We start from the raw sequence: 26,020 nt of genomic DNA, 5'->3' as shown, positions 1-26,020 counted from the left end.
CAAGAGACAAAGGACCCAGCTGACCATAAGGCTTAAAGTCTATAGGCAAGAGACAAAGGACCCTGCTGACCATAAGGCTTAAAGTCTATAGGCAAGAGACAAAGGACCCTGCTGACCATAAGGCTTACACTCTATAAGCAAGATACAAAGGACCTGCGGGCCACAAGGCTTACAGTCTATAGGCAAGAGAAAAAGGACTGCGCTGACCATAAGGCATAGAGTCTATAAGCAAGAGACAAAGAACCCCGCTGACTATAAGAGCTTAGAGTTTATAGGCAAGAGACAAAGAACCCTGCTCACCATAAGAGCTTACAGTCTATAGGCAAGAGAGAGGGAACTCACTGACCATACAGTTAAAAGAGAAAGAGAGGATCCTGCAGAACATAAGAGCTTACACTAGCAAGAGACAAAGGACCCAGCTTACCATAAGAGCTTACACTCTACAGGACAAATTTGTGCACTGACTCTAGAGATGGAAAATTACTTTGCGGTTCTAACTGTGGTCCCCTGGGAACCACTGATCTGTGTTGACTCAAGGTACTGAACACAACTGGACAAGATATAAAAATCTGTAAGATGGTATAGCTACAACACATTATGGAGAGGCCTGCGTGTCAATAGTACAAGCTCGCTCTCTGATGCTCAGCAGTGTGGGAATTGTTGTCGAGAAATATTTTCTATATCTTTTGAGAAACACAAATCAAATCTCAAAATGTTCAAATTCATGGGAAACTGCAAGCTTCAGAAACCAAACTCGATCTTCTGCTGATCGATCTGCTCATCTCTATGCACTGGTAATATACACAATGATGTGATACTAGTATGCATGTAACACATGATTGCTAAGAAATCTGCTCTTAATTTTTAAAAAATAGATCAGTTGTCTTAGATTGATTTGCCCATTCTCTTGTTCACATGTTTAAAGGAGCACTCCGATTCATTTTTTTCCCCTATGCCTGTGTAAATGTTAGTGAGTGGAATGGGTCTTCCAAATGGACAATGAGCTAAAGCATACTGCGAAACTGGTTACAAAGTGGCTTAAAAGGAACCTGTCATGTCCAATATGCACCCAGAACCACGAGCAGTTCTGGGTGCATATTTCTAATCCCTGCCTAACCGTCCCTGTATACACTAGCATAGATAAAGAGATCTTTAGAAAAAATATTTCTAAATATCTTTTATCGTATGCTAATGAGCGAGGGAACTAGTCCCAAGGGCATTGTTTCCCTTGCTAGTTGGCCCCGTTAGCACATTAGCTTGCCCCTGTGGGTGTGCTAACATGCTAATGAATGGCAACATCATAGGATGATCTCACTTACCTCTCCTCTGCCATCGCTGCCCGACGCTGGATTTTGGCTCAGTACGCAGCACCCTGGAGGTTCGGTCATGCACACTATGAAGCCAGGTGTACGCGTCCAGGCTTCAAACTGAAGTAGTGCGCATGATTGATAGGGCCGGGATCATGCGCACTGAGCCGAAATCCAGCAGAGAGGTGAGTGAGATAATCCTCTGATGCTGCACATTCATTAGCAAGATAGCATGCCCACAGGTGCGAGCTAATATGCTAATGGGGCCGACTAGCAAGGGAAGCAAAGCCCTTGGGACTAGTCCCCGAGCTCATTAGCAGATGATAAAAAATCTTTAGAAATACTTTTTCTAAAGATCTCTTTATCTATGTTGCCAGATGCAGGAATGATTAGGCAGGGATTAGCAATATGCACTCAGAAGTGTTCATGGTTCAGGGTGCATATTGGACCAAGCAGGTTCCCTTTAAGGATAACAAATTCAATGTTTTGGAGTGGCCATCAGAAAGCCTTGATCTCAATCCTATTAAAAATGTATGGATTTATGGGCAAAGCTGAAAAGGCAGGCACAAGCAAAGTGACCTACAAACATGGCTCAGTTACACCAGTTCTGTCAGGAGAAATGGGTCCAAATTCCTACCAAGTATTGTGAGAAGCTTGTGGAAGGATATCCAAAACGTTTGACCCAAGTCATACAGTTTAAGGACAATGGTAGCAAATATTAATGAAATGTATGTAAACCTTTGACTTTGTAGAAAGTAATAAAAATACCTTAAAACATTCTCTCTCTCATTATTTTGGCATTTGGCAAATATAAATTATTTTGGTTCCTAGTTGACCTAAAACAGGAAAGGTTTATTCTGATTTCATGTCAGATAATGAAAAACATGCATAAGTGTCTTTTTAGATAGTGGATGTAAACTTCTGGATTGAACTGTACTTGGTTCTGTTCATTGCATTTTTTTTACAAAAGCAGCTGTGACAGTGACTCTCTCAGACTTGAACAGAGAGATATTTCAACCTATTTACATCTGGAAAGGATTACCCACTGGTACCCAGCTATCCAAATTGGGGTATGTACAAATAGATGGGAAATACTGGACCCCAAGGTAAAAAAATGTTGTGATAAATTACATCTGGCTTGGCTTAGACAATGGTAAGTGTATGCTTGTGATTTTGACAATTAAATTGGTCTGGGCAGGGAGTAATAAAGGTTCCTTGTGTACGCCATATAATCAGGCTTGGGTACCAAAGATAACACATAGATGCTCGTTTTTACACAGATTGGAACAGAGAGAGAAAAGTGTGACCATTTAGGTTTAATTTGTGAGCGACGAGATAGTACCTGTATACTGGATCCCTATCAGCAATATAAACCAAACACAGAGCATATTCTTTGTATCTGCTAAAGGAATCTGTCCAAAAGGTATATTAATAATTAGGGATGATCGAATACCTCAAATATTCGGCTTCACGAATAGGTCGCTGCTATGCGAATATTCGATACGCAATGTAAGTCTATGGGAAGCCCGAATAGTTCCGAATAGTTGTTAGTCGAGTTTCCCTTAGACTTACATTGTGCATTGAATATTCGCGAATAGTCGAATAGCGGCGACCTATTCGGAAAATATTCGCGAACCCGAATATTTGAGATATTTGATCATCCCTATTAATTACCCAAAAGTCCAAACAATATACCCTGTTATGCTTACTTTGCTAACAGCACTCAATATCAAGGCCCAGTGTCTTCACTTGCAACAAAGACTGATTCTAATGTCCATCTCAGACCAACCACTCACTGGAGTGTATCAGAGGTAGCAGCCAGCAAACCAATATCTGAAAACTGTGCCAAGTGTTGTACTTTTAGCCCCAGAGGTAAGTGCCCTATGGATCAAGGGACAACCTACTGGGGCATTTTTTCCATCTTGCACATGACATACTCTTCTGTTTCTTTTTCAACATACTACCAAAAGTTGGATTTCGAGTAGCTATGGGAAAACTAGTGCACGTACAATAGTCTAATACATAATGTCCTGTTCTCATTGAACTGTCTTGTTTAGTACTTTTAGTGAATTTTCTTAGATTTGGCTACTCTAAATAGCGTCCTTGAATACAATATTCCAGTATTTAACTATGCTTTGTTATAGATCATGTACAAATATTTCATAATGTACAAAAGCCATTTTAGAGATATTAGTCTCTATAGCAACAGTTTTCAATGTCCAATTCACATTACACAGGTATCATAACATTTTTTCTGTGCAAGAATAATAAGCCTTTGTTAAGAGACTACGGAGCTCCATGAGACATCAATGATATTTCCTCATACACAAAAAACAGTCCAAGTTTGATAAGTGTTTCTAATCAGAGTGTCATCAGAGTTTGTTCAGAGTTTCATCAGCTTATCTTGGATGAAAAAATTATCTGATAGAAGTTTCACAAGCTTCTCCTATGAAACAGTCCATGTAAAATGAACAGCAAACAGGTGGCATCAAGAGCGGTCTAACTTTTTTCACAGATGAGTAAACTTGCAATGGCAAAGTTGATCTGAGACGCTGAATGAAAATTGGGCATAACTCCATGGTTTGGTGCACCCCACTCCGTCCTTGAAAATAAACGGACATGTACTGTAAATTACCTAATAAACAATAATAGGTAATGACTTATATCTGTGAAAAATAAGGATCAAACTCTTCTTAATGAGCCTTTATGTTTGTCTCAGAAAAATACTTTTTTTTCCCAGACTGCAAATTTATTTACTTCTATTTTTAAAGGGAACCTGTCAGGTGCAATATGCACTCAGAGTCAGGAGCAGTTCTGGGTGCATATTGCTAATCCCTACCTAACTGTGCTTGTATACACTAGCATAGATAAAGAGATCTTTAGAAAAAGTATTTCTCAAGATCATTTCTTATATGCTAATGAGGCCAGGGACTTGTCACAAGGGCATGAGTTCCCTTGGCTAGTGACCCCCTTAGCATGTTAGCACGCCCCTGTGGGTGCACTAACATGCTATAGAACACGTAGCGACACCGTACATACCTCAGTCTTAATGGTGGCCAGCGGAGGATGGATGCGCACTGCGCATGATCCGGAGTCTCCAGGACTTCCCATCATGCGCACTAAACCTCACTGAAGCTGGGAAGCTTACACCCCACATCAATTTAGTGCACATGATCAGAAGTCCAGGGGACTCTGGATCATGCGCAGTGCGCATCCATACTTCGCCAGCCGGCATGAAGAGTGAGGTAGGTGCGGTGAAGCTGCGCATTCATTAGAATGTTAGTACGCCCACAGGGGTATACCAACATGCTAAGAGCGCTGACTAGCCAAAGGAACTCACGCCCTTGCAATTAAGTGGGCTTTTCATGCAACGGCATCGCTAACGAGATGTCATTGGGGTCACGGAATTCATGACGCACTTCCGGCCTCATTAGCGACATCGTTGCGTGTGACACCGCAGGAACGACCGATAACGATCAAAAATACTCACCATATCGTTGGTCGTTGTCCAGTCGTTGTAATCCCGATTATCGTTGCTGTTGCAGAACACAGGTTGTTCGTCGTTCCTGCGGCAGCACACATCGCTATGTGTGACACCGCAGGAATGAGAAACAACCTTGTACCTGCGGCCGCCCACAATGAGGAAGGAAGGAGGTGGGCGGGATATTCGGCCCGCTCATCTCCGCCCCTCCGCTTCTATTGGGTGGCCGCTTAGTGACGCTGCTGTGATGCCGAACGAACCGCCCCCTTAGAAAGGAGGCGGTTCGCTGGTAACAGCGACATCGCTAGGCAGGTAAGTATAGTGTGACGGGTGTTAGCGATGTTGTACGCCACGGGCAGCGATTTGCCCGTGACGCACAACCGACGGGGGCGGGTACGCTCGCTAGCGATATCGCTAGTGATATCGCTAGCGATATTGCTGCGTGTAAAGCCCGCTTAAGTCGTGGGCCTCATTAGCTTAGAAGAAACAATCTTTAGAAATACTTTTTCTAAAGATCCCTTTATCTATGCTAGTGTATACAGGGATAGTGTGGCAGTGATTACTAATGCGCACTCAGAACTGCTTATGATTCTGGGTGTATATTGCACCTGACAAGTTCCTTTTAAAGAGAAGTGAGAAAGTTGCAAAATTTGCTCTATGCATTAAACTCAATGCACTATCTTTTCAGGGAATGGGAAGATCAGATCTTAGCAAAGACCATATCCCACTTAAAATGAAGCTGTCTAAAACCTTTACACCCCCAACCATTTATATGCCTGTTGCTTCAGCTTCGAGAAATCATGTTTTGAAATTGTATATAAATTTCTCTGGAAGTGCAAAGGAGCATGAAGATGCACTTACAGCTCTTCTGCCTCACGTAGTATTTCATGCCTAGCTCCACTGTCCTCTAATTGATGTGAGCTGTAAATGTATTCTCATACTCAAGTACCCAACCAAACACATACTGTATATACATAACATCAAAGCATGGTTTCTCATTGTTGGGGCATCACTTGGGGGTCATAAACAGAGATGAGAGAACCTGAGGTTCAGTTTTCAAACTGAACTGCAACTTAAAAATACAGAGCTTGGGTTCAGAGTTCAGATGCTTTACGTGCAAACTTAACTCACACAAGGAACGCTGTGCTCAGGTACGCTCGGCACTAGAGTTGAGCGCGGTTCGCGGTTCGAGGTTCTCCACTTCAAGGCTCGAGTGATTTTGGGGCTGTTCTAGATAGAACTAGAACTCGAGCTTTTTGCTAAAGCTCGATTGTTCTAGATACGTTCGAGAACGGTTCTAGCAGCAAAAAGACCAGCTAATTAGTAGCTGGCTTTCCGCTGTAATAGTGTAAGTCACTCTGTGACTCACACTATTATGAAATTTCAGTGTATAGTGTGCGGCAACAGCGCATTCAGATCACTGCTGTATGGATAATGGCGATCGCCATTTTTTTTTTTTTTCCTTGTCTTCCTTCCCTAAGCGCGCGCGTGTAGTGGGGCGGGCCAGCATGTCAGCCAATCCCAGACACACACACAGCTAAGTGTACTTTTAGCCTGAGAAGCAACGGCATGTGTGATAGGATGTCCATGTCACATGTCCCTGCATTATAAAACCGGACATTTTCCTCCAGCACGCCATTATCTGCCTTCTGCGTCCTTGGTGTCAGACATCACTGGCGCAGCTCCTATCGCCGATATTGCTGTATACGCTCCATACACAGCACTGGACAGCTTAGGGATAGCACTTTCTATCAGTCCTTTTAAGGGCTCATACCGGCAGGGTCAGAGCCATAGGTGACAGAGTTTAAAACAGAGTTTAACAGCTACACAAGATGACAGCGTCTGTGTAGCTAAGGTCAGGGATTTCCTCGCTGCATTTCCCCATTAGGAGGGATAGAAAGGCAGGCTTCCTTTCCCCTACCCAGAGACCCACAACCCTGCCACTGTACCCTCCTGCCCTTTGCACACTAAAACTCATTGTTACTAAGCCATTATACTAGCAAACACTGAGTGAACTTAGTGGCATCCTAAACGTGGCTGTTGGACTGCTGTATTGCCCCAGTAGTGCAAAGATATTTACAGCACGTCTGCCTGCATTGCACACTAAAATTCATTGTTACTAAGCCATTATACTAGCAAACACTGAGTGAACTTAGTGGTATCCTAAACGTGGCTGTTGGACTGCTGTATTGCCCCAGTAGTGCAAAGATATTTGCAGCACGTCTGCCTGCATTGCACACTAAATCTCATTGTTACTAAGCCATTATACTAGCAAACACTGAGTGAACTTAGTGGCATCCTAAACGTGGCTCTTGGACTTCTGTATTGTCCCACTAGTGCAAAGATATTTGCAGCACGTCTGCCTGCATTGCACACTCAAACTGATAATTACTAAGCCATTATACTAGCAAACACTGAGTGAATTAGTGGCATCCTAAAAGTGGCTGTTGGACTTCTGTATTGTCCCACTAGTGCACAGATATTTGCAGCACGTCTGCCTGCATTGCACACTCAAACTCATTGTTACTAAGCCATTATACTAGCAAACACTGAGTGAACTTAGTGGCATCCTAAACGTGGCTCTTGGACTTCTATATTGTCCCACTAGTGCAAAGATATTTGCAGCACGTCTGCCTGCATTGCACACTCAAACTGATAGTTACTAAGCCATTATACTAGCAAACACTGAGTGAACTTAGTGGCATCCTAAACGTGGCTGTTGGACTGCTGTATTGCCCCAGTAGTGTAAAGATATTTGCAGCACGTCTGCCTGCATTGCACACTAAAACTCATTGTTACTAAGCCATTATACTAGCAAACACTGAGTGAACTTAGTGGCATCCTAAATGTGGCTGTTGGACTGCTGTATTGCCCCAGTAGTGCAAAGATATTTGCAGCACGTCTGCCTGCATTGCACACTAAAACTCATTGTTACTAAGCCATTATACTAGCAAACACTGAGTGAACTTAGTGGCATCCTAAAAGTGGCTGTTGGACTTCTGTATTGCCCCAGTAGTGCAAAGATATTTGCAGCACGTCTGCCTGCATTGCACACTCAAACTGATAGTTACTAAGCCATTATACTAGCAAACACTGAGTGAACTTAGTGGCATCCTAAACGTGGCTGTTGGACTTCTGTATTGTCCCACTAGTGCAAAGATATTTGCAGCACGTCTGCCTGCATTGCACACTAAAACTCATTGTTACTAAGCCATTATACTAGCAAACACTGAGTGAACTTAGTGGCATCCTAAAAGTGGCTGTTGGACTTCTGTATTGTCCCACTAGTGCAAAGATATTTGCAGCACGTCTGCCTGCATTGCACACTAAAACTCATTGTTACTAAGCCATTATACTAGCAAACACTGAGTGAACTTAGTGGCATCCTAAAAGTGGCTCTTGGACTTCTGTATTGTCCCACTAGTGCAAAGATATTTGCAGCACGTCTGCCTACATTGCACACTCAAACTGATAGTTACTAAGCCATTATACTAGCAAACACTGAGTGAACTTAGTGGCATCCTAAACGTGGCTGTTGGACTTCTGTATTGTCCCACTAGTGCAAAGATATTTGCAGCACGTCTGCCTGCATTGCACACTCAAACTGATAGTTACTAACTCTAAGCCATTATACTAGCAAACACTGCTGCCAGTTTAAGGGCCGTAGTTGCATTGTCAGGAATTATTATTGTTGTTTATTCTCCCGTTAATAAAGCTAGACCACCGCTGCAATCTACACCACCTCTCAATTTTTACTACCACATTTTAAGTGCACAATCTTGTCGCAATCAAAATGAGTGGCAAAATTACAGATGCTGGTGGAAAGGGGAAGAGGCGTGTTGGAAAAGGAAAAAAAGGGTTTGTCTGTGGGGAAGGTAGCAAAGCTCCATTAACATCTGCTGAAGATAGACCATCTTCCAGCAAAAGTAAGATGTCTACTACTTACCGTGGACAATCTGATGTGCTCCCTTTTTTACGGACACGGACAACTGGAACAAAGGTAGATGATGGCCAAAAAAGGAAAATGCTTGAATGGATCTCAAGTGGTCCAACAAGTGCCATCTCCGCCACCTCAACTACCGCATCCAAAAAACACCAGTCCTCTGAGTTGTCATCCCAATCAAACTTGCTTTCTCCCAGCTCTGAAGTCTCCATCCGCCCTGCACAGTATGGTGGAACTGAGATGGCTGAGTCTGCAGAGCTGTTCAGTCACACTATAGCCTGGGAATCAGAGGTCTGCTCCCAAGCTACAGTGAGTACAGACCAGGAAATGGTCTGCAGTGATGCCCAGAACCTTTGTCACTCTGATTCAGGCCGTGAGGACCAAGTTTCTGAGCATAATGTTGACCCTTTTTTTTTTACAAACTGTAACACCTGTTGTTATAGACAATGAGGAACATACTGATGACGATGAGACGCAGATACCAGATTGGGATGACAACTTAAATATTCGGTCAGGGCAAGAACAGGCTCGGTCTGAGGGTGAGGGGAGTGCAAACACAACTATTGATGAGGAAGTTCTAGATCCCACCTACTGTCAACCCACAGTCAGGCACTCGAGGAGGTCAACAGAGACGGTGGAGGAGGATGCAACTGACGACGAAGTTACCTTGCGCCTTCCTGGACAGAGTAGGAGTACTGGTAGCACGTCTACAACTGCATCCTCAGCCACCACTGTGCCTCTGAGCACTAGTCGGGGTGGATCAGCAGGTCGCATGCCCTCTAAGCCTTGCCTAGCCTGGTCCTTTATTGACATAGCAAAAGATCGCCCAAATTATGTGATCTGTAAAATTTGTCATGATTCTGTTAGTAGAAGGCAAAACCTCAGCAGTTTGACAACTTCTTCCATGAATCGTCACATGAATAAATATCATATGTCCCGGTGGGAAGCTCACCGTGCTGCAATGCGGCCTAGCGGAGCGAACCATCCACCGCCTGCCCCTTCTAGTGCATCCGCGCGCTCTTCATCTTCTAGGACTGTGGGGACAGCTGTCACACCTGGTTTTCCACGCACGACTTCCACCACTGTAACCGCAACAGGCAGTTTGCTTGGTAGGTCGTCAGTTGGTTTGGAAGGGCAAACAAGTACGTGTGTACAGCTCTCTCAGACATCGATAGCACCAACGTTTGATGAAGGCGACATCATGTCTACGCCTGCACTTTCCTCACAAAGCTGCATTTTTCCAGGGACACCCTACTCAACACCGTCTACACACAGCAGCCAGATCTCTGTTCCTCAGATGTGGACAAATAAAAGGCCATTTCCTCCGACCCATGAAAAAGCTAAGAGGTTGACTTTATCCCTCTGTAAGCTCTTGGCTACCGAAATGCTGCCTTTCCGCCTGGTGGACACACAGGATTTTAGAGACCTTATGTCTGTCGCTGTGCCCCAGTACCAGATGCCCAGTCGCCACTACTTCTCTAAGAAAGGTGTGCCCGCGCTACACCAGCATGTCGCACACAACATCACCGATTCCTTGAGAAACTCTGTGTGTGAACGGGAGCATTTCACCACCGATACTTGGACCAGTAAGCATGGACAGGGACGTTACATGTCGCTGACTGGGCACTGGGTAACTATGGTGATAGATGGTGAAGGGTCTGCTGCACAAGTCTTGCCGTCCCCACAACTTGTGTGTCAATCCTCTGTCTGTCCAAGTTCTGCCACTGTTTCTTCCTCCTCCACCTCATCTGGGTCCTCCACCTCCGCCCCAAGCCTGCCTGGTCAGGCCACCAGCGTTCTCACTGTGCAGAAGGAATCACGCACCCCTCAATACTATGCTGGCAGCAGAGCGCAACGGCATCAGGCGGTCTTTAGCTTGACATGTCTTGGAAATAGGAGTCACACAGCGGCTGAGTTGTGGTCAGCTCTGGAGACTGAGTTTAGTAAATGGTCGTCTCCACTCAACCTACAGCCTGGTAAGGCCGTGTGCGACAATGCTGCCAACCTGGGTGTGGCCCTTCGCCTGGGCAAGGTGACACACGTGCCTTGTATGGCTCACGTGTTGAACCTTGTTGTCCAGCAATTTTTAACACACTATCCCGGCCTAGATGGCCTTCTGACCAGGGCACGAAAACTGTCTGCTCACTTCCGCCGTTCAAGCGCCGCAGCTGAGCGACTTGCATCGCTCCAGAAGTCTTTCGGCCTGCCGGTTCATCACCTGAAATGTGATGTGCCGACACGCTGGAATTCGACTCCCCACATGTTACAGCGACTGTGGCAGCACCGCCGAGCCCTGGTGCAATACGTCATGACGGATAGCCTGGGCCAACGAGATGCAGAGGTGGGGCAGATCACCCTGATGGAGTGGTCTCAGATCAAGGACCTATGCACCCTTCTGCACAGTTTCGACATGGCGACGAATATGTTTAGCGCTGACAATGCCATTATCAGCATGACAATTCCAGTCATTTACATGCTGGAGCACACGCTAAACACTATTCGGAGTCAGGGGGTGAGACAACAGGAAGTGGAGGAACTACAAGAGGATTCATATGTGCAAGACACAACAATATCACCAAGGTCCAGACGTTCATCATCACCAACGCGGCAGGCATGGGACCATGGGGGACAGGGATCAACAAGGGCGCATGGTAGCAGGCAAAATGTTGAGGAAGGTGGAGGAGAACATGAAGAAATGGAGGACGAACTGTCTATGGACATGGAAGACTCAGCGGATGAGGGAGACCTTGGTCAAATTTCAGTTGAAAGAGGTTGGGGGGAGATGTCAGAGGAAGAAAGAACGGTTAGCACCTCTATGCCACAAACACAGCGTGGACTTGGTCCGCATGGCTGCGCAAGACACATGAGCGCCTTCTTGCTGCACTACCTCCAACATGACACTCGTATTGTCAAAATTAGAAGTGATGATGACTACTGGCTTGCCACACTATTAGATCACCGGTACAAGTCCAAATTTTGTGACATAATTCCAGCCATAGAAAGGGACGCACGTATGCAGGAGTATCAGCAGAAGCTGCTACTCGATCTTAGCTCGGCTTTTCCACCAAACAACCGTGCAGGTGCAGGGAGTGAATCTCCCAGTTGTAACTTGTCAAACATGGGACGGTCTCGTCATCTTCAACAGTCTACCCATCCCAGTAGCACCGTATCTGGTGCTGGTAACAGCAATTTTATGGAATCTTTTCATAATTTTTTTAGACCCTCCTTTGCAAGGCCACCAGAGACAACAAGTCTGACACATAGTCAACGACTGGAGAGGATGATACAGGAGTATCTCCAAATGAACATCGATGCCATGACTTTGCAAATGGAGCCTTGCTCATTTTGGGCTTCAAATCTTGAAAAATGGCCAGAGCTCTCAACTTACGCCTTGGAGATTTTGTCGTGTCCAGCTGCCAGCGTTGTCTCTGAACGTGTCTTCAGTGCTGCTGGGTGTGTGCTGACAGATAAGCGCACGCGTCTGTCCAGTGACAATGTGGACAGACTAACGTTCATCAAAATGAACAAGTCATGGATCCACAAGGAATTTACTACCCCTGTGTCATCCTGGGGAGAGTAAATGCTTGTGGATTTGGAATGTGCTTGATGCAAATCAAAACATCCTGTTTGCAACTATGGCACAAGTGCTGCCACTGGTGGGGTGTCTGTGTGGCCCCATTTTTTGAAAAAAGGGAGACTCCGCTTGGAGTAACCCTTGCTTGCTGTGTTTTTTAAAATGAGCCAAGATGAACAGAGCTGGGATCAGGAAAGACTTTGCTACCTACCCCGGTGTCATCCTGGGGACGGTTAAAAATGGCGTATTTATGAATGTGCTTGATGCAAATCAAAACATCCTGTTTGCAACTAGGGCACAAGTGCTGCCACTGATGGGGTGTCTGTGTGGCCCAATTTTTTGAAAAAAGGGAGACTCCGCTTGGAGTAACCCTTGCTTGCTGTGTTTTTTAAAATGAGCCAAGATGAACAGAGCTGGGATCAGGAAAGACTTAGCTACCTACCCCAGTGTCATCCTGGGGACAGTTAAGGATGGCGTATTTTTGAATGTGCTTGATGCAAATCTAGCTGTGAAGTGTACAACTGGGGCACAAGTGCTGCCACTGAATGGGTGGCTGTGTGTGGGGCCCAATTTTTGGAAAAAAGGGAGATCTCCGCTTGGAGTCACCTTGCGGTGTTTTACATGATTTTAGAAGGGCGTGCCATGCCTATATCTGTGTCCTCCTCTTTTTCCTTGTCCAGCTCTTTTGTTTTCGCATGAGTATATGTCCTTGTTACTTTCCCATGTGTTTGTGTTGTGTTGTGAGTTGTTTGTCACCTTTTGGACACCTTTGAGGGTGTTTTCTAGGTGTTTTTCTGTGTTTGTGATTGCCTGCCATTGTTTCCTATGCCGTTCGAGTTCGGTTCGTCGAACGTTCGACGAGCCGAACTCGAACGGGACCTCCGTTCGACGAACCGAACTGGAGCCGAACCGCGGCCGGTTCGCTCATCTCTACTCGGCACTCAACCCTGTATGAGCCGCTTACAGTGTTTGATCGGCTCGGACTGAGGGTGCGACCCTACCCCAGAAGTAATCTGCTTATGGCTGGCTGTATGTGAACGAAGCCTCAAACTGCCATCCAGTGTTTCCAAACCTCCTTGGGCAAGGTTTGGACACATGGAGGTTTGGTTTGTTTTCTGCTAGCAAGCTGAACCTCCAAAGGTTCGCTCATCTGTACTCATAAATGGATCAACAGTTCATCTTTTCAGGGGTTTCACAGACATATGATTGGATTAGGGGCATACAAGTTTGAGACAGGTTTCCATTCAGATCAAGATCTGAGTTTATACATACAGTAAATAAAGCAGCTTATGAAGAATCAATGGACAGTACTTGAAGTCCTACAGTAGTATGTCAGTATCTCAATGAAATGTTCATTAACCAATAAGGATGAAGCTGTGAAGAAGTACAAATAAGAAGACCTGTTTTACCACATGTGGATACACATGTTTTATTAATGGCACAATATATGTCTGTGTTAAACTGCAAAACGTTTGCATCAGTCCAGTGTTCCATGAAGATTGCAAATAATCTGGTATTTTGAAAGATGCTTTAATCTGGTAGGCCAGGACACTTTAACATAATGCATTAAAAATTTACTGTAAATTAGTAAACGCACCATTGCCAGAGAGCCACTAATCCATTTCCCACTAATGCATTGCTGACCTCTTGACCAGAATTAAATTTGTAGAGGTCTCTATGGAATTATCATAACCTTCTATCTGCCACTATATATGCATATTTATATAACTAAAGCTTTTAATGGAGCAAGGTCTAGTCATGGTTATATGCTGTACATATTAAAGAACAATTTATTTAGCTTTAATAAACTGCATTCAATAGTCTGCTAAATGGGACTCTGGAGCAGTAGGTTTTAATTCTAAGATGTGCCACGTCCTAGCTCAAACGGTAATTCCAAGAAGATGTGAAGCAATATTATTATGGTTTTAATAAGTACCAACTATAGATGTGATTTAATGTTGTGCATCCAAAAATTTTCTATTTAACCTGCACACTAATATTCTTATACTTTATCACAACGCTCTACCAAACGCTGTAGCGCTTTAACATTGTAAAACTACCATATGTAAACTCACAACCACTGCTGGGTTACTTGTATATATGTAAAGATGTAAAAAAAACCCCATATATATATATATATATATATATATATATACAGTATAGACCAAAGGTTTGGACACACCTTCTTATTCAAAGAGTTTTCTTTATTTTCAAGACTCTAAAAATTGTAGATTCACATTGAAGACATCAGACCTATGAATGAAAACATGTGGAATAAAATACTTAAGAAAGTGTGAAACAACTGAAAACATGTCTTATATTCTAGGTTCTTCAAAGTAGCCACCTTTTGCTTTGATTACTGCTTTGCACACTCTTAGCATTCTCTTGATGAGCTTCAAGAGGTAGTCACCAGAAATGGTTTTCCAACACTCTTGAAGGAGTTCCCAGAAATGCTTAGTACTTGTTGGCCCTTTTGCCTTCACTCTGCAGTCCATCTCACCCCAAACCATCTCGATTGGGTTTAGGTCTGGTGACTGTGGAGGCCGGGTCATCTGGCGTAGCATCCCATCACTCTCCTTCTTAGTCAAATAGCCCTTACACAGCCTGGAGGTGTGTTTGGGGTCATTGTCCTGTGAAAAATAAATGATGGTCCAACTAAACGCAAGCCAGATGTAATAGCATGCCGCTGCAAGATACTGTGGTAGCCATGCTGGTTCAGTATGTCTTCAATTTTGAATAAATCTCCAACAGTGTCACCAGCAAAGCACCCTCACACCGTCACACCTCCTCCTCCATGCTTCACGGTGGGAACCAGGCATGTAGAGTTCATCCATTCACCTTTTCTACAAAGACATGGTGGTTGGATCCAAACATCTCAAATTTGGACTCATCAGACCATAGCACAGATTACCACTGGTCTAATGTCCATTCTCTGCGTTCTTTAGCCAAAACATGTCTCTTTTGCTTGTTGCCTGTCTTTAGCAGTGGTTTCCTAGCAGCTACTCTACCATTAAGGCCTGCTGCACAAAGTCTCATCTTAATAGTTGTTCTAGAGATGAGAAGGTCTGTCTAAACTTTCGGTCTGTACTGTATATATATATATATATATATATATATATATATATGTCCTTGTTTCTATGAAAATAAGACACTATATTTTTTTTTCCAAAAACTGTGCTAGGACTTATCTTCGGATTAGTGTTTATTTTTGGGGACCTGGGACACTGTGAAATGCATCTCTTTCCTCTCACACACACATCTGATTGCAGTAACATCACACACACACACACACACACACACACAGTGATACCATACTGTTTCTGTCCACTGTGGAATGCGAGGACCTGCAGTGGAACGCATCGAGAACCTGCGGTGGAACCCCAGCTGTGACCTCAGGTGAAGTCACTGAACTGAATGCCGGATTACCTTATTAGGGAATTTGCACATTGAGTATTTGAGTGCAGACATTTCAGCACAAAATCTGCATCTCCTGCAGATCCGGTGCAGAAATGTCTTCAACCAAATAATGTGCACACATTGCCTAATCCAGTAATCTGGCATTGAATTTAGTGTCTTCACCTGAAGTGAAGTCACTGAGTTCAATGAGTTCACCTCAGTTCAGTTCACCTGTGGTCACAGCTGGGGTACCATGGGAACCTCAGCTGTGATTTCAGGTGAACTCAGTAATGTCACAGCTGTGGCTCAGTCAGTGTGCCCCTGATGCCACAGAGAGTGGTCATATTTTCTAATGCAACCACAAACTATTACCTCAGATGTAGCAGTGCTGGGATCATCTTAGGACCTCGTGTGGATTATGTCAGACCTGCCGGCCTGTTTTGGGGGTTAATAAATTGGTGAAAGAGGGTGTGTTTTTTAATTTGACATAAAGTATTTTTGTGCTTGTGTCTATTTTTTTCTTAGAGGGTTAGTAATGGGGGTCTCATAGACCCCTCCCCATTACTAACCTCAGGCTTGATGATAGCTGTGAGTTCTTGACAAATCCCAGCTGTCCTTAACCCCTTATGTTACCCTGATTGCCAAAGCACCTGAGCAATTGGGATGATCCGGGTAAAGCACCGGAATTGTTGCATCTAATGGATGCGAAAAATGTGGGGCAGCTGTGGGCTGCTATTTTTAGGCTGGGGAGAGCCTAATAACAATGGGCCACTCCAGCCTTAGAAAACCATCCCCCAGCTGTCCGCTTTATCTTGGTTGGGTAACAAAATTGGGAACGACCACAAAATGGCTTTTTAAACTATGTATTTAAATAATTTAAAAAAATCTGCATGGGTCCCTCATATTTTGCTTCACAGCAAAGTTCACAGGCATAGTTGGGGGCTGCAGCCTGTAGCCTTCGAAGTTATCTGGGTATCAATATACGGGAGACCCTACATCATTTTTCCAATTATTTATCTATTTATTTTTACACTCCGCAAATCACAGACGCTGACAGTGAGGGTAGGCGGGTGAAGCAGGACTTCAACCAATCACAGATGCTACACAGAGGATGGGCAAGGGAAGTAGTGAATATTCATAAGAATTAATCAGTAGACCAGGAAGTAGTGTGACAGGGAAACTTGGTAAGTAAATTCTCCTGCTTTAATGTCAGGGAGTCTTTTTTCTTTTCACTGCATCTTCCAATAATGCCAGTAATGCCTGCCAATAATCCCAGTAATGCCAGTAGCAAAGATGGTTACGGCATTACTGTGATTGGCAAGCAATCCCTACACGTTTAGTGGCTGAAAATCAGGTGCCAAACATGCTGGGAGGGTTCTCAATACTCACAAGGAGCAAAATACTCCACAAGTAACGGATATCGCAAATACCTTAATATTCATGCCAGTAATGAATAGTTTTGAGTATATTCTCTCATCCTTAGTAAGAAATGATTTTATTTTTTTCTCCCACATTTGCTTGTAGGACAAAGGGCTTCCTATATAACATGTATCAGGATGTCTTGGGAAGCAAATGGGTTAATAATAATACGTTTAAAAAGTCTATATCCTATCTGACAAATTCTTGGATGGATTAAGTGCCGAGGCTTCATTTGCTGAGTTAATTGCTGCTGGGATGTGAATCAATTAGTCTTTTGTGAACAAGCAAGCAAGAACTAGGAACTATGGCAACATAAGTATGGTTGAAAATAATATTTAATTGCTGTTGTTTTAAATATAGTTTTCATAGCACTTGTTAAAATGACCCTTATGGTCATCTAAGTTGTTTGTGCACATCCGCGGAAACCATGCGTGTCTTGAAGCATCACACATTAAATGTTATATTTTCTCCACATTTAAACTCATTAGGTTAAAATAACATTTGCTGTAATCTGATATTAAAATAACATCACAGAAGATGTTTAAAGGTGAATCAGTTCCATAAACAAAGGATCTCATATTAAGAGTAAGGATGATTATATTATAAGGATGTGTGCTATCCAATTAAAAATCACCCTACACACTCACAATGTAATCCATTAGGGCTTTTCCGATAACAGTGCCAGTGTGAAAAAGATCACAGCATGTGCTATTCTGAAGGGCTTAGCTACAATTGCACCCAGGCCCTGGATCCTAAGGGGTCCATAAAGTCCCTTTTGCCTATATGAAAATTGATGAGCGAGCACTACCATGTTTAGGTTCTTGGTACTCAGAACAAGCAGTTAAACTTTCCTGGAAAAATGCTCAAGTTTCCCATTGACTTCCATTATACTCAGGTACTTGAGACTCGCTCATCTGAGCATCCAACTGCTCGTCACGAGAACCAAGCAGCTGAGCATGGTAGTGCTCGCTCATCACTAGAAAAACCCCATACTATTACAGACTTTGGGGACTTTTGCATTGAGGCCAATGAGCTTCAAGTTACACCACTGGCTATTCTTTTTGATATTTGGGCTGACTTGCCCTATAAAATCTTTGAGCGTGCAAAAAAATGTAATCCAATTTTTATAACAAGAAATTTTTATGGTTTCTTTGCCATTATACATCTAGAAAATTGTGTTTGATCATGTACATTTTAAAATATTGATCTAGAAAAACAGATGTCACACCTATGTCATGTAGTCATAAAAAACTAACACACAGATGGCCTAAAGATGACAATATGGATGAAATTTGTCAGAGTTTTCTGGATAAAACTCGGACAATTTCACAAATGCTCATCTGACACTGGCCTAATGGAAAATTAAAAGGCAATGTTTTATGAACCCATCCATCACATGTCAAAGGTATTTAACATTACAATTACTCTGAAGAAATCCTTTTTATTACGTTTTCATTTCACCTTACGGTGATACAATTTTAGTAAAGGCTATGTGGGTTGTCTCACCTTGTAAAATGGGGCAAAGTTGTAAAATGTTTATAAAAATAATGTAGAAATTTAAATTCAATAGCTTACGGTTTATTGCCAAGGTTACCAGCCACTGCTGCAGTCTACCGGTAGTAGCCGGTCTCCTAGGCAAGGAGTAGAATTCTTATTATATCTTTGCTATGAAACTTTTTAGTGCTTCCCTGCAGACATCTGAAGAGCTGTATCCAGCTAGTTTTAGTACGCAGGTAAGAAATGTGCTTCTTCAGACAGAACAAGGAGGAAGATTTTTAATACACTGTGTGCAGATTTATTAGGCAAGTTGTGTTTTAGAGGATTTTTTTTATTATTGATCAACAACTATGTTCTCAATCAACCCAAAAAACTCGTAAATATCAAAGCTTAATATTTTTGGAACTTGGAGTGGGTTTTTTTAGATTTGGCTATCTTAGGAGGATATCTGGTTTTGCAGGTAACTATTACTGTGCAGAATTATTAGGCAACTTAATAAAAACCAAATATATTCCCATCTCACTTGTCTATTTTCACCAGGTAAACCAGTATAACTGCACAAAATGTATAAATAAAAATTTCTGACATGCAAAAACCCCCCCCAAAAATTAGTGACCAATATAGCCACCTTTCTTTATGATGACACTCAACAGCCTACCATCCATAGATTTTGTCAGTTGCTTGGATCTGTTTACGATCAACATTGCGTGCAGCCGCCACCACAGCCTCCCAGACACTGTTCCGAGAGGTGTACTATTTTCCCTCCCTGTAGATCTCACATTTTATGAGGGACCACCGGTTCTCGATGGGGTTCAGATCAGGTTAACAAGGGGCCATGTCATTATTTTTTCATCTTTTAGACCTTTACTGGCCAGCCACGCTGTGGAGTAGTTGGATGCATGTGATGGAGCATTGTCCTGTATGAAAATCATGTTTTTCTTGAACGATATTGACTTCTTCCTGTACCACTGCTTGAAGACGTTGTCTTCCAGAAGTTGGCAGTAGCTCTGGGAGTTGAGCTTCACTCCATCCTCAACCCGAAAAGGTCCCACATTTTCATCTTTGATGATGCCAGCCCATACCACATACCCCACCTCCACCTTGTTGGCGTCGAAGACGGAGTGGACCTCTCTGCCCTTTGCTGATCCAGCCTCTGGCCCATCCATCTGGCCCATCAAGAGTCACTCTCATTTCATCAGTCCATAAAACCTTTGAAAAATCAGTCTTAAGATATTTCTTGGCCCAGTCTTGATGTTTTATCTTATGTTTCTTGTTCAAAGGTGGTCATTTTTCAGCCTTCCTTACCTTGTGATTTTTGATACTCCAGTAAAATTGCAGCTCTGAAATATGGCCAAACTGGTGGCAAATGGCAAACGCTTCTTGCGACCCTGTTGGCTATTTGCCATGAAACGCTTGATTATTTGGTGATTACGCTTCAAAAGTTTGGCAATTTAAAGACTGCTGCATCCCTCTGCAAAACATCTCACAATTTTGGACTTTTCAGAGCCCGTCAAATCTTTTTTCTGACCCATTTTGCCAAAGGAAAGGAAGTTTCCTAATAATTAAGCACACCTTATATAGGGTGTTGATGTCATTACACCACACCCCTCCTCATTACAGAGATGCACATCACCGAATTTACTTAATTGGTAGTTGACTCTCAAGCCTATACAGCTTGGAGTATGACAACATGTATAAAAAGTATCATGTGATCAAAATACTTGTTTGCCTAATAATTCTGCACACAGTGTATATTGATTTTATTTAAACTAAATACATATCTATAAAGATCTCTGTTGTATTACATTTAGAAGAAATTTGCCATATAGTATGTAACAAAAAAATGTTTCTGCAAAATTCCTATTAAAAGCATTTTTTTCAAGACAGATATATGCTTCTGAAAGTACAGGGTCAGAGAATTTGCCCTGATAAAAGGAAGATAGCTAGACGACTCTAAGGACATTTAAGGTTAACATCTCTGTCTCATTTTAACGTGTAGAAATCGGCTCAGAGGGTTTGATGGAAAAAAAATATTCAGGTGCATTTTACCAATTTATCTTACATACCGTACAAAGAAGTACTGGATGGATGCCAAATTGCTCCTTTAACCCCTTAACGACCGCGGGCCGTAAAATTACGTCCTAAATGACATAATCTTACTGCCCGCGGTCCTCCGGCGGCAGCATGCCGCGATCGGCACACATCTCAGCTGATTTTCACAGCTGAGATGTGTGCCTGCTAGGCACGAGCAGAATCGTTATCTGCTCGTGCCGATTAACCCCTTATAATGGCGCTGTCAATACATGACAGCGCCATTATAAGCGCAATCGCGGTAAAGTTTTACTTACCGCCGAAACCGGAAGTCGCGTGACGCGATCACGTGACTCCCGATAGTTGTCATGGTAGTACAGGGTCATGTGATGACTCCTGTACTACACATGAATTGGTTTCACTTTCGCTGTGCCCGGGGCACAGCAAAAGAGAAAGACAGCGTATCTGCTGTTTACAGCCTTCCAGCTGTGATCAGCAGATACTGCAGAGCGATCGGAATGCTGATCGCAATAGCCCCCTAGGGGGACTAGTAAAATAAAAAAAAAAAGTAAAAAAATAAGTTTTAAAAAATTAAAAAAAAACAAAAAAACCTAAAAGTTCAAATCACCCCCCATTCGCCCCATTGAAAATTAAAGGGTTAAAAAAATAAAAAATATACACACATTTGGTATCGCCGCGTTCAGAAACGCCCGATCTATCAAAATATAAAATCAATTAATCTGATCAGTAAACGGCGTAGCGGCAAAAAAATTCCAAACGCCAAAACGACGTTTTTTTGTCGCCACAACTTTTGCGCAAAATGCAATAAGAGGCGATCAAAACGTAGCATCTGCGCAAAAATGGTACCGTTAAAAACGTCAGCTCGAGACGCAAAAAATAAGCCGTCATTGAGCCTAAGATCCCGAAAAATGAGAACGCTACGGGTCACGGAATATGGCGTAAAACGTGCGCCACTTTTTTCGGACAAACGTCCGATTTTTTTTTAACCCCTTATATAAAAGTAAACCTATACATGTTTGGTGTCTACGAACTCGCACTGACCTGAGGCATCACACCCACACATCAGTTTTACCATATAGTGAACACAGTGAATAAAATATCTCAAAAACCATAGTGCTATCGCACTTTTTTTGCAATTTTTCAGCATTTGGAATTTTTTTGCCATTTTCTAGTACACAATATGGTAAAACTGATGGTTTCATTTAAAAGTACAGCTCGTTCCGCAAAAAATGAGCCCTCACATGACCATATTGACTGAAAAATAAAAAAGTTACGTCTTTCAGAAAAAGAATGGCGAAAAAAAAAAACGGAAAGCGAAAAATCGGCCGGTCGTGAAAGGGTTAACAAGAGAGAAGATTTATGCAGAAATGTATGTCATAATCCACCCGTAAAAGACTAGTACAGGTCACAGACTAGGATATTCTTAGAAAATCTGGACTAATCCTCGTCTGACAACTGCATAATTTGGAGAAAGGCTTGTTGTGAACTGTTGTGCGTCACAGCATGGCAGCTGTTTGCTTTATACTTAAATAAATTATTGAGATCTTCTAATTATATTCTTCGAACAAAACAAGAGGGCTGGTGCTATTGTATTAACAATCACAATATACATCATGGCCAATAATATTGTTGGGTTGTCATTGGGTTATTTTAGAAAAGACAAATCAGAGCTAAAAGTTCCCACTTGTACCCTACTTTTTAAATCATGAGAAAAGGTTTTAGTTGGACTACAATTCATAAGAACAGTAGCAAATTTTAGGAAAAGCTATCAAAATGATTAAGTTTTATTCCAAGTTCTTGCAGAAATGCAGTTGAGCAACAATTTGATATTAAGAAATGTTGAAGAGAGTTTCACCGGTGGAGGTTCGTGCTAATCGTTGTTGAATTGTGTGGAATCATGAACCACGTTTGTCTTGAGTAAAATTAAACATTAGTTCAAAAGGACCAACCGGTGTCACTAAATGACCACTGATCAGTAAATCCTTTCCAACTGTATAATCAATCTATTTAAATGATTGACAATTGGAAACGCATACTGAGTGATTTGTGATAGATCATTCATCTCTAGGGTATGCAAAGAAGCTCTAATCAGAATATCAGAATAAGACGCCTTCAGTTTGACTCATAAATTTGATGCACTATTCTAGAGGAAGTTGAGTGAATCCGAAAATTCACACTTTTGCAGATTCACTCATCATCTTCTTGGCTTTTTTACTGCACAGTGGTTTTCATGGTGATCCGCTGTGTGATGGACTTCATCATAACTCTAGCTAGGTGAATTGTAATACTCCGCTGTCACCGGTGTGTCACAGGTGACAGGCAGTCATGTGATTTCTGGCAATAGAAGGTCACAGTGTTTGGCTGTGCAAAATGTTCCCTGACTTTCTATTGTTCCTGATGTTAGTGTTCATTGTACTAGGTAGCTTTCCTGCTGGGTTTTCATCTCTTCCCCTTTAGGACCCAGTGGAGCCCTCCTTCCATCCAGCTGCTGATTATCAGTATTCTCCATGTGATTAAATACTCCCATCTTCCCTGGACTTGTGCTGGTGATATTATTCAGTTCATACAAGCCTCCTGCTTGCAATCAAATCTTAAATGAATTGAATAATATCACTAGCACAAATCCAGGGAAGATGGGAGTATTTAAACACATGGGGAATACTGACAATCAGCAGTGACATGGAATGAGGGATACACTGGGTCCTAAAGGGGAAGAGATGAAAACCCAGCAGGAAAGCTACCTAGTGCAATGAATACTAATAGCAGGAACAATGGAAAGTCAGGGAGCATTTTGCACAGTCAAACGCTGTGACCTTCTATGGCCAGAAACTACATGACTGTCTGTCACCCATGACACACCCGTGACAGCCACCCTTTGATTTACAATGGGTGACATTGAGTGATAGTTTGCACAAAAAAAAGTTATACTAGTTCTGCAGCCTTTTTATGCTATAAATTGATGGAGGTCCAGGTGGTCCTTTAACATGATGAACTATGTTAGCAATATGCCTATATATTTAACAGTATTTATATGACACTTAGCTGGACCTTTTTGTTCTAGTTTGGAACCCAATATGTGACCTAACAATGGAGCTCTACCTTTGTAATATCTGTCATCTAAGCTCCCACAATGCACTAATGTTTTGTAAGTGAAAACTAACAGAATCTTAACAGATTATAGAGGGGAAAATGACATTAGCTAATTATACTCTGTTATAAGATCATAATTCAAAATTTGAGTTTTACTTCTGGTTTTGTAACCTTAGTTTATAGAATAGTGTTAACAGAATCATGCTAGATAAGGGACATATTATTAAATCATATCAGTTATTGAAAGGGGTTGTCCCATGAACCAAGTACACTTTAATCAATAGATCTTGGAAAAATTATATGTTTCACAATTGCATGTGTTAAAATAATATTCCTGTGCGGAGATGTTATAAATGTGCCCCTGCTATGTACTGTGTAATGGCTGTGTCTGACCGTACAGGGACGTGGTCTGATCATACCACATCTCCTGGGCAGGTGAGGAAGTAAAATAATATACAGAGAGAACAGCATGCTGATATCTGTGATGGAAAACATGTTTAAAAATAGTTAGAAAAATATTTTACCTCACAGAAAGAATCAGTTGCTTTCCATTTCTTTTCTGTCTTTAGACTCACTTGCTTTCTACCCTGCCCAAGAGCTGCGGTATGTACAGATCATGTTTTTGCATGGTCAGACACATCCATTACACAGTACATAATAGAGGCATATTTATTAGATCTCAGCACAAGACCTTTTTTTTACAATTATGGAACTTATTTTTATTCTGGATCTTCTGAGTAAGGCTGCTTTCACACTTCCATCTTTTTCCATCAGTCGCAATCCGTCACTTAGAGAAACAACTGATTCCTGCAAAATAATTTGCAGGAATCAGTTTTTTCCCATAGACATGTATTAACGACGGATTGCGACTGATGGCTCTGCGTTGCATCCGCTATGCGACTGATCAGTCATGGAATGACTGACCGCCGGCCGGAAGCAACGCAGAATGTAACGTTTTTGTAGCGTTGAAAAAATGCAGTGCGTAGGATTCCGTTGGCATCCATTGTTGGTTAAAATGGAAGCCTATAGTCGCCTGAATCCATCCACTCTGTCAAATGATGGATTCCGGCAGCGGTTCCATCTTTTAGCAACAGAGCATGCTCAGATGTGTAAATTCCTTTCTGGTTAGAAAATGTCTCTCTCACTCTCTTTCAGTTGATCTCTCTCTCTCTGTCGGTCGGTCGGTCTCTCTCTCTCTGTCGGTCTGTCGATCTCTCCCTCTCACCCCCGTTCTCATACTCACCGATCAATGATCACAGGCGCGGCGCTGCACAGCTGTCACACTACTCCGGCGGCTTTTCCTGCTTTTGAAAATGCCGGTGCTCATTATTCTATCTCGTATTTACTGCTTCCCCGCTCACCAGTGAGTGCCTATGATTGGTTGCAGTCAGATGAGCTCCCACGCTGATTGACAGCTGTCTCACTACAACCAAAACAGCCACCGGTGGGCACTATATCTTGTAGTAAAATAAATAAATAAATAATTTAATAAAACGGCGTGCGGTCCCCCCAATTTTGATGCCAGACAAGGTAAAGCTACTCGGCTGACGGCTGGTATTCTCAGGATGGGGAGCCCCACATTATGGGGAACCCCACAGCCTAAATATATCAGCCAGCAGGCGGCCGGAAATGCCACATCCATTAGATGTGACAGTCCCGGGACTCTACCCGGCTCATCCCGATTGCCCTGATGCGGTGGCAATCGGGGTAATAAGAAGTTAATGGCAGCCCATAGCTGCCACTAAGTCCTAGCTTAGTGATGGCAGGTGTCTATGAGACACCCCCCATCACTAAACTGTAGTAAAAGTAAATAACAGAAACACCGAAAAATACTTTATTTGAAATAAAAGACAAAAAACCACCCTCTTTCACCCCTTTATTAGTTCCCAAATACCCCTTCAGGTCTGACGTAATCCACACGAGGTCCCACAATGCTTACAGCTCTGCTACATCGGAAGCTGACAGGAGCGGAAGTAGAACACCGCCGCTTGCTGTGAGCTCCACGGAGCAAGTGAACTGAGTCGCGCTGTCAGCGGTGACGTCACTCAGGTTACTCGCGGCAACAGCTGGATTCTCTTTTCCAGGTACAAACTGCTACAACGGATCCATTTTTTTAACGGATCCGTCCCATCAGTTATACCACAATCTCCAATGAATCTGTCACATCAGTCACGAAACGGATTGTGACTGATGGAAAAAGATAGAAGTGTGAAAGCAGCCTTAAATGTACTTTGTTCATCAAAAAGTCCCTTTAACGTAAT

General features: G+C 42.7%; 1 protein-coding gene across 2 annotated transcripts in view; it reads right to left on the bottom strand.

The window, feature by feature from the left end:
* Positions 1 to 26,020, bottom strand: part of FRMPD4 (FERM and PDZ domain containing 4) — a 631,692-nt gene that overhangs the window by 234,032 nt on the left and 371,640 nt on the right. The gene's annotated exons all lie outside the window — the stretch shown is intronic.

The sequence above is a fragment of the Anomaloglossus baeobatrachus genome, chromosome 2, assembly GCF_048569485.1.
Source record: "Anomaloglossus baeobatrachus isolate aAnoBae1 chromosome 2, aAnoBae1.hap1, whole genome shotgun sequence".
NCBI classification, from domain to species: Eukaryota; Metazoa; Chordata; class Amphibia; order Anura; family Aromobatidae; genus Anomaloglossus; species Anomaloglossus baeobatrachus.
Note: the sequence above shows the minus strand (reverse complement) of the source record. Positions and strands in the feature narration are given on the sequence as shown.